Genomic DNA, 9,526 nt, shown 5'->3' with positions numbered 1-9,526 from the left:
GGGACGTTTAGCAAAAATTCAAAGAGTGCATATTGTTCAGAATATTATTTTGAACGTCTTTTGTTGAATACTGTTTATCAAAATATTCTTTCTTTTCGAGACATATTGCGCCAAAGATTATGCAATATGGCCCCCTAAAGACCCCTTATTGCGTAATATATGATATCAACATCATTTTATTTAAGTGTGTGAAGAAAAACTATTTCGCCTAAGTAATATATTACAAAATATTGATCATTAAAGAGTTATTGATTGTATACTTTCGGCCCCTCTCGGCCCCTTATTGAAGGGGTCAGACCCTTTTCCTTGATATCACCTTAAAGCTCTCATGATTTTTTTTTACACTTTTTGTTCAACAACTAGTCGGAAATACTTACTCGTTTCTCAGATATTCGCGGCCCATCAACTCCTTAATGGGGACATTTAACAAAAAATGAAAGGTTGCATCTTCTTTAGAACATTATTTTGGACATCTTTTGTTCAATATTGCTTATCAAAATATTTTCCACTTTTGAGATATAAAGCGTCAAAGATTTAGCATTCTGGTCCCTTATGGACCCTAATTATGTAACATATGATGTGAATATCATAATATATACTTGTAAATAGTTGAGATAAACATTTTTGCTTCAGTAATGCATCACAAAATATTGATCGTTAAAGAGTTAATAATTAAAAACTTTCGGCCCTTTTCAGCCCTTAATTTGAAGGTCCAGCCCCTTTTTCTTCATATCACTTTAAAGCTCTCATGATTTTGAACACTTTTTGTTCAACAACTATTCAGAAATTCTTTTTCGATTCCGAGCTATATGCAAAAGATATATTTAGGGGCCAGCCCTTCAACTCCTTAATGGGGAAGCTTAGCAAAAATTGAAAGGTTGCATATTGTTTAGAACATTATTTTGAACATCTTTTGTTCAATATTGCTTATCAAAATATTTCCCACTTTTGAGATATAAGGCGTCAAAGATTTAGCATTCTGGCCCCTTATGGCCCCTAATTATGTAACATATGACGTGAATATCATAATATATAGTTGTAAATCGTTGAGATGAACATTTTTGCTTCGATAATGTATTACAAAATATTGATCGTTAAAGAGTTATTGATTTAATACTTTCGGCCCCTCTCGGCCCCTAATATGATAAGTCAGGCCTTTTTTCTTGATATCATATTAAAGATCTTATCATTCTGCACAAATATTGTTCAGTATGTTTAAACAAAATAATTATACTTTAAAAGATATGATACAAAATGTATCAAAAATTCAATCATAATTCGTGTCCTAAATTTCGACCTCTACCGAGCTTCCATACTAAGCACTTCTGGAAAATATCCAAACCCAGGTGCAAAATGGCAACATGTCCTCTATCATCACTGAAAATTTCAGCGCTCTAGCTTAAGCCGTTTTTGAGTTCCATCGAAGACGAGGAGGTCCTCTGAATTTTGATAAAAGGGAGATAACTCCCGACTGGAAGTGATTTTCAAAAAATTGAAAAAAATGTATAAGGTTCAGATGAAGATACATCTTCCCTGAAAATTTCAAGTAAATCGATCGAGCCATCTCCGAGAAATCTTCTGCACAAAAATTGTAAAGAAAAACTAGATGAGATCTCGTTGCGAGCAACGAGTAGGTCTTCCGTCCGATTTTTGATAAGATGAGATAAGAGTTTGAATGAGATTTTCGTTTAATGATATAAATAAATTGTCAAGACGAACAATTTTGCTTTAATAATGTTTAACAAAATATTGGTCATTAAAGGGTTATAGATTAAAGACTTTCGGCCCTTCTTGGCCCCTAATGTGAGAGGTCAGCCCCTTTTTCTTGATAACATCTTAAAGCTCTCATGATTTTGAACACTTTTTGTTCAACAACTATTCAGAAATTCTTTTTTGTTTTCGGGATATATGCAAAAGAAATATTAAGGGCCGGCCCTTCAAGTCCTAAATGGGGACGTCTAGCAAAAATTCAAAGAATGCATATTGTTCAGAATATTATTTTGAACGTCTTTTGTTCAATACTGTTTATCAAAATATGCTTCCTTTTCGAGACATATTGCACCAAAGATTATGCAATCTGGCCCCCTAAAGACCCCTTGTTGCGCAACATATGATATCAACATCATGTTATTTAGATAAAGTGTGTGAAGAAGAACTTTTTCGCTTCAGTAATATATTACAAAATATTGATCATTAAAGAGTTATTGATTGTGTACTTTTGGCCCCTCTCGGTCCCTTATTTAAGGGGTCAGACCTTTTCCTTGATATTACCATAAAGCTCCCATGATTTTTTACACTTTTTGTTCAACAACTAGTCAGAAATTCTTTTTCGTTTCTGAGATATTCGCAAAAGAAGTATTTAGGGGCCGGCCCTTCAACTCCTTAATGGGGACGTTTAGCAAAAAATGAAAGGTTGCATCTTGTTTAGAACATTATTTTGGACATCTTTTGTTCAATATTGCTTATCAAAATATTTCCCACTTTTGAGATATAAAGCGTCAAAGATTTAGCATTCTGGCCCCTTATGGCCCTTAATTATGTAACATATGATGTGAATATCATAATATATAGTTGTAAATTGTTGAGATAAACATTTTTGCTTCAGTAATGCATTACAAAATATTGATCGTTAAAGAGTTATTGTTCAAAGACTTTCAGCCCCTCTCAGCCCCTATTGTGAGGGTCCAGCCCCTTTTTCTTCATATCTCTTTAAAGCTCTCATGATTTTGAACACTTTTTGTTCAACAACTAGTCAGAAATTCTTTTTCGTTTCTGAGATATTTGCAAAAGAAGTATTTAGGGGCCGGCCCTTCAACTCCTTAATGGGGACGTTTAGCAAAAAATGAAAGGTTGCATCTTGTATAAAACATTATTTTGGACATCTTTTGTTCAATATTGCTTTTCAAAATATTTCCCACTTTTGAGATATAAAGCGTCAAAGATTTAGCATTCTGGCCCCTTATGGCCCTTAATTATGTAACATATGATGTGAATATCATAATATATAGTTGTAAATTGTTGAGATAAACATTTTTGCTTCAATAATGCTTTACAAAATATTGATCGTTAAAGAGTTATTGATTAAAGACTTTTGGCCCTTCTCAGCCCCTAATGTGATGAGTCAGCCCTTTTTTTTTGATATCATAGAAAAGATCTTGTAATTCTACACAATTTCTGTTCAATATGGTTTAACAAAATACTCATAGTTAAAAAGTTATCGTAAGAAATGTCTCTAAAATTCACTCATGATTCGTGTCCTAAATTTTGACCCCTACCGAGCTTCCATACTAGGCACTTCCGGAAGATTTGAAAACCCAGGTGATCAATGTCAACATGTCCTCTATCATCGCTGAAAATTTCAGCACTCTAGCTTTAATCGTTTTTGAGTTCCATTGCAGACAAGGAGGTCCTCTGAATTTTGATTAAAGGGCGATAACTCCCGACCGGAAGTGAATTTCAAAAAAAATGAGAAAAACGTATAAGGTTCAGACAAAGATACATCTTCCCTGAAATTTTCAAGTAAATCGATCGAGCCAACTCCGAGAAATCTTCTGCACAAAAATTGTAAAGAAAAAAAAAGAATAATAATAATAACTAGATGAGATCTCGTTGCGAGCAACGAGTGGGTCTTCCGTCAGATTTTTGATAAGATGAGATAAGAATTTGACTGAGATTTTCGTTTAAATATAATGATATAAATAAATTGTTAAGATGAACAATTTTGCTTTAATAATGTTTTACAGAATATTGATCATTAAAGGGTTATAGATTAAAGACTTTCGGTTCTTCTTGGCCCCTAATGTGAGAGGTCAGCCCCTTTTTCTTGATATCATTTTAAAGCTCTCATGATTTGAACACTTTTTGTTCAACAACTAGTCAGAAATTCTTTTTTGTTTTCGGGATATATGCAAAAGAAATAGTGAAGGCCGACCCTTCAAGTCCTAAATAGGGACGTCTAGCAAAAATTGAAAGAGTGCATATTGTTCAGAATATTATTTTCATCGTCTTTTGTTCAATACTGTTTATCAGAATATTCTTCCTTTTCGAGATATATTGCGCCATAGATTATGCAATCTGGCCCCCTAAAAACCCCTTACTGCGTAATATATGATATCAACATCATGTTATTTAGATAAAGTGTGTGAAGATGTACTATTTCGCTTCAGTAATATATTACAAAATATTGATCATTAAAGAGTTATTGATTGTATGCTTTCGGCCCCTCTCAGCTCCTTATTTAATGGGTCAGACCCTTTTCCTTGATATCATCTTAAAGCTCTCATGATTTTGAACACTTTTTGTTCAGGAATTATTCAGAAATTCTTTTTCGTTTCCGAGATATAATATCCGAAGGATATATTTAGGGGCCGGCCCTTCAACTCCTTAATGGGGACGTTTAGCAAAAATCAAAAGGTTGCATATTGTTTAGAACATTATTTTGAATAACTTTTGTTCAATATTGCTTATCAAAATATTTCCCACTTTTGAGATATAAAGCGTCAAAGATTTAGCATTCTGGCTCCTTATGGCCCCTAATTATGTAACATATGATGTGAATATCATAAGATATAGTTGTAAATTGTTGAGATGAACATTTTTGCTTCAGTAATGCATTACAAAATATTGATCGTTGAAGAGTTATTGTTCAAAGACTTTCGGCCCCTCTCAGCCCCTATTTTGAGGGGCCAGCCCCTTTTTCTTCATATCACTTTAAAGCTCTTATGATTTTGAACACTTTTTGTTCAACAACTAGTCAGAAATTCTTTTTCGTTTCTGAGATATTTGCAAAGGAAGTATTTAGGGGCCGGCCCTTCAACTCCTTAATGGGGACGTTTAGCAAAAAATGAAAGGTTGCATATTGTTTAGAGCGTTATTTTGGACATCTTTTCTTCAATATTGCTTATCAAAATATTTCCCACTTTTGAGATATAAAGCGTCAAAGATTTAGCATTCTGGCCCCTTATGGCCCCTAATTATGTAACATATGATGTGAATATCATAATATATAGTTGTAAATTGTTGAGATGAACATTTTTGCTTCAGTAATGCATTACAAAATATTGATTGTTAAAGAGTTATTGTTCAAAGACTTTCGGCCCCTCTCAGCCCCTATTTTGAGGGGCCAGCCCCTTTTTCTTCATATCAATTTAAAGCTCTTATGATTTTGAACACTTTTTGTTCAACAACTAGTCAGAAATTCTTTTTCGTTTCTGAGATATTTGCAAAGGAAGTATTTAGGGGCCGGCCCTTCAACCCCTTAATGGGGACGTTTAGCAAAAAATGAAAGGTTGCATATTGTTTAGAACATTATTTTGAACATCTTTTGTTCAATATTGCATATCAAAATATTTCCCACTTTTGAGAGATATAAAGCGTCAAAGATTTAGCATTCTGGCCCCTTATGACCCCTAATTATGTAACATATGATGTGAATATCATAATATATAGTTGTAAATTGTTGAGATGAACATTTTTGCTTCAGTAATGCATTACAAAATATTGATCGTTGAAGAGTTATTGTTCAAAGACTTTCGGCCCCTCTCAGCCCCTATTTTGAGGGGCCAGCCCCTTTTTCTTCATATCACTTTAAAGCTCTTATGATTTTGAACACTTTTTGTTCAACAACTAGTCAGAAATTCTTTTTCGTTTCTGAGATATTTGCAAAGGAAGTATTTAGGGGCCGGCCCTTCAACTCCTTAATGGGGACGTTTAGCAAAAAATGAAAGGTTGCATATTGTTTAGAGCGTTATTTTGGACATCTTTTCTTCAATATTGCTTATCAAAATATTTCCCACTTTTGAGATATAAAGCGTCAAAGATTTAGCATTCTGGCCCCTTATGGCCCCTAATTATGTAACATATGATGTGAATATCATAATATATAGTTGTAAATTGTTGAGATGAACATTTTTGCTTCAGTAATGCATTACAAAATATTGATTGTTAAAGAGTTATTGTTCAAAGACTTTCGGCCCCTCTCAGCCCCTATTTTGAGGGGCCAGCCCCTTTTTCTTCATATCAATTTAAAGCTCTTATGATTTTGAACACTTTTTGTTCAACAACTAGTCAGAAATTCTTTTTCGTTTCTGAGATATTTGCAAAGGAAGTATTTAGGGGCCGGCCCTTCAACCCCTTAATGGGGACGTTTAGCAAAAAATGAAAGGTTGCATATTGTTTAGAACATTATTTTGAACATCTTTTGTTCAATATTGCATATCAAAATATTTCCCACTTTTGAGAGATATAAAGCGTCAAAGATTTAGCATTCTGGCCCCTTATGACCCCTAATTATGTAACATATGATGTGAATATCATAATATATAGTTGTAAATTGTTGAGATGAACATTTTTGCTTCAGTAATGCATTACAAAATATTGATTGTTAAAGAGTTATTGTTCAAAGACTTTCGGCCCCTCTCAGCCCCTATTGTGATGAGTCAGCCCCTTTTCTTTAATATCATATAAAAGATCTTGTAATTCTACACAATTTCTGTTCAATATAGTTTAACAAAATACTGATAGTTAAAAAGTTATCGTAAGAAATGTCTCTAAAATTCACTCATGATTCGTGTCCTAAAGTTTGACCCCTACCGAGCTTCCATACTAGGCACTTCCGGAAGATTTGAAAACCCAGGTGATCAATGGCAACATGTCCTCTATCATCGCTGAAAATTTCAGCACTCTAGCTTTAATCGTTTTTGAGTTCCATTGCAGACAAGGAGGACCTCTGAATTTTGATTAAAGGGCGATAACTTCCGACCGGAAGTGAATTTCAAAAAAATGAGAAAAACGTATAAGGTTCAGACAAAGATACACCAACCCTGAAATTTTCAAGTAAATCGATCGAGCCAACTCCGAGAAATCTTCTGCACAAAAATTGTAAAGAAAAAAAAAGAATAATAATAATAACTAGATGAGATCTCGTTGCGAGCAACGAGTGGGTCTTCCGTCCGATTTTTAATAAGATGAGATACGAATTTAACTGAGATTTTCGTTCATAAATATATAAATTGTCAAAAAGTACAATTTGCTTCAGTTACGTTTAACGAAATTTTGATCATTAAAGAGTTATAAATAAAAGATTTTTTTCCCCTCTTATGGCACCTTAAAACGTAATATTTGATGAAGATTTTAAAATATATATAGTAGCAGATCGTGAAGATGAACATTACTGTTAAAGATTTACAGATGAAAGACTTTTGGCCCCTCTGAGTCCCTAGAACATCATTCTTAACACCTTTTGTTCAATTTGCTTTTCAAAATGTTTCCCCTTTTGGAGATATAAAGCCTCAAAGATTAAGCATTCTGGCCCCTTATGGCCCCTTATTACGTAATATTTAAAGAAAATTTTAAGATATATAGTTGCAGATTGTGAAGATAAACATTTTTGCTTCAATAATTAATATCAAGATATTTAACGTTAAGGAGTTATAGGTGAAAGACTTTTGGCCCCTCGGAGCCCCTAATTTGAGGGGTCAGCCCCTTTTTCTTGATATCACATGAAAGATGTTGTATTTTTGAAGACTTTTTGTTCAACAACTATTCAGAAATTTCGTTTCGTTTTCGAGATATGTAGACTTGAAATATTTAGGGGCCGTCCCTTTAAGTCCTTATAGGGGCTGTTTAGGAAAAATTCAAAGGATGCACATTGTTCAGATCATCATTCTAAACAACTTTTGTTCAATATTGCTTTTCAAAATGTTCCCCTTTTTCGAGATATAAAGCCTCAAAAATTAAGCATTCTGGCCCCTTATGGCCCCTAATTACGTAATATTTGAGGAAAATTTTAAGATATATAGTTGCAGATTGTAAAGATAAACATTTTTGCTTTAATAATTAATATCAAAATATTTAAGGTTAAGGAGTTATAAATGAAAGACTTCTGGCCCCTCTGAGCCCCTAATTTGAGGGGTCAGCCCCTTTTTCTTGATATCACATGAAAGATGTTGTATTTTTGAAGACTTTTTGTTCAACAACTATTCAGAAATTTCGTTTCGTTTTCGAGATATGTAGACTTGAAATATTAAGGGGCCGTCCCTTTAAGTCCTTATAGGGGCTGTTTACGAAAAATTAAAAGGATGCACATTGTTCAGATCATCATTCTAAACAACTTTTGTTCAATATTGCTTTTCAAAATGTTTCCCCTTTTCGAGATATAAAGCGTCAAAGTTTAAGCATTCTGGCCCCTTATGGCCCCTAATTATGTAACATATGACGTAAAAATCATAATATATAGTTGTAGTTTGTTAAGATAAATAATTTTGCTTCAGTAATGTATACCAAAATATTGATCGTTAAAGAGTTATTGATTTAATACTTTTGGCCCCTCTCAGCCCCTAATATGATGAGTAAGCCCTTTTTTCTTGATATCATATTAAAGATCTTGTCATTCTGCACAAATATTGTTCAGTATGTTTTTACAAAATAATTATACTTTAAAAGATATGATTCAAAATGTCTCAAAAATTCACTCATAATTTATGTCCTAAATTTCGACCCCTACCGAGCTTCCATACTAGGCACTTCCGGAAAATATCTAAACCCAGGTGCAAAATGGCAACATGTCTTCTATCATCACTGAAAATATCAGCGCTCTAGCTTAAGCCGTTTTTGAGTTCCATCGCAGACAAGGAGGTCCTCTGAATTTTAATAAAAGGGCAATAACTTCCGACCGGAAGTGATTTTCAAAAAACGATATTGCCGGAATTAACTTCAGATGTTAACGCATCTACCATGAAAATTTGAATAAAATCGAACGAGCCATCTCCGAGAAATCTTCTGCACAAATTTTGTAAAGAAAAAAAAGAATAATAATAACTAGATGCGATCTCGTTGCGAGCAACGAGTGGGTCTTCCGTCCGATTTTTGATAAGATGAGATACGAATTTGACTGAGATTTTCGTTCATAAATATATAAATAGTGAAAACGTACAATTTGCTTCAGTTATGTTTAATAAAATTTTGATCATTATGGCACCTAAAAACGCAATGTTTGATGAAGATTTTAAAATATTTATAGTAGCAGATCTTGAAAATGAACATTACTGTAAAAGGGTTATAGATAAAACACTTTTGGCCCCTCTGAGCCCCTAATTTGAGGGGTCAGCCCCTTTTTCTTGATATCATATGAAAGGTCTTGTAATTCTAAAGACTTTTTGTTCAACAAGTATTCAGAAGTTTCGTTTCGTTTACGAGATATGTAGACTTGAAATATTAAGGTGCCGCCCCTTCAAGTCCTTATAGGGGCTGTTTATGAAAAATTCAAAGGATGCACATTGTTGATAACATCATTCTAAACAACTTTTATTCAATATTGCTTTTCAAAATGTTTCCCCTTTTCGAGATATAAAGCGTCAAAGATTAAGCATTCTGGCCCCTTATTGCCCTTAATTACGTAATATTTGATGAAAATTTTAAGATATATAGTTGCAGATTGTGAAGATGAACATTTTTGCTTCAATAATTAATATCAAAAAATTTAACGTTAAGGAGTTAAAGATGAAAGACTTTTGGCCCCTCTTAGCCC

This window comes from Saccostrea echinata, unplaced genomic scaffold, assembly GCF_033153115.1.
Source record: "Saccostrea echinata isolate AGI-Se365-2 ecotype Australia unplaced genomic scaffold, CSIRO_AGI_Sech_v1 ptg000007l, whole genome shotgun sequence".
In the NCBI taxonomy this organism is placed as follows: domain Eukaryota; kingdom Metazoa; phylum Mollusca; class Bivalvia; order Ostreida; family Ostreidae; genus Saccostrea; species Saccostrea echinata.
This window is presented reverse-complemented; position numbering follows the sequence as displayed.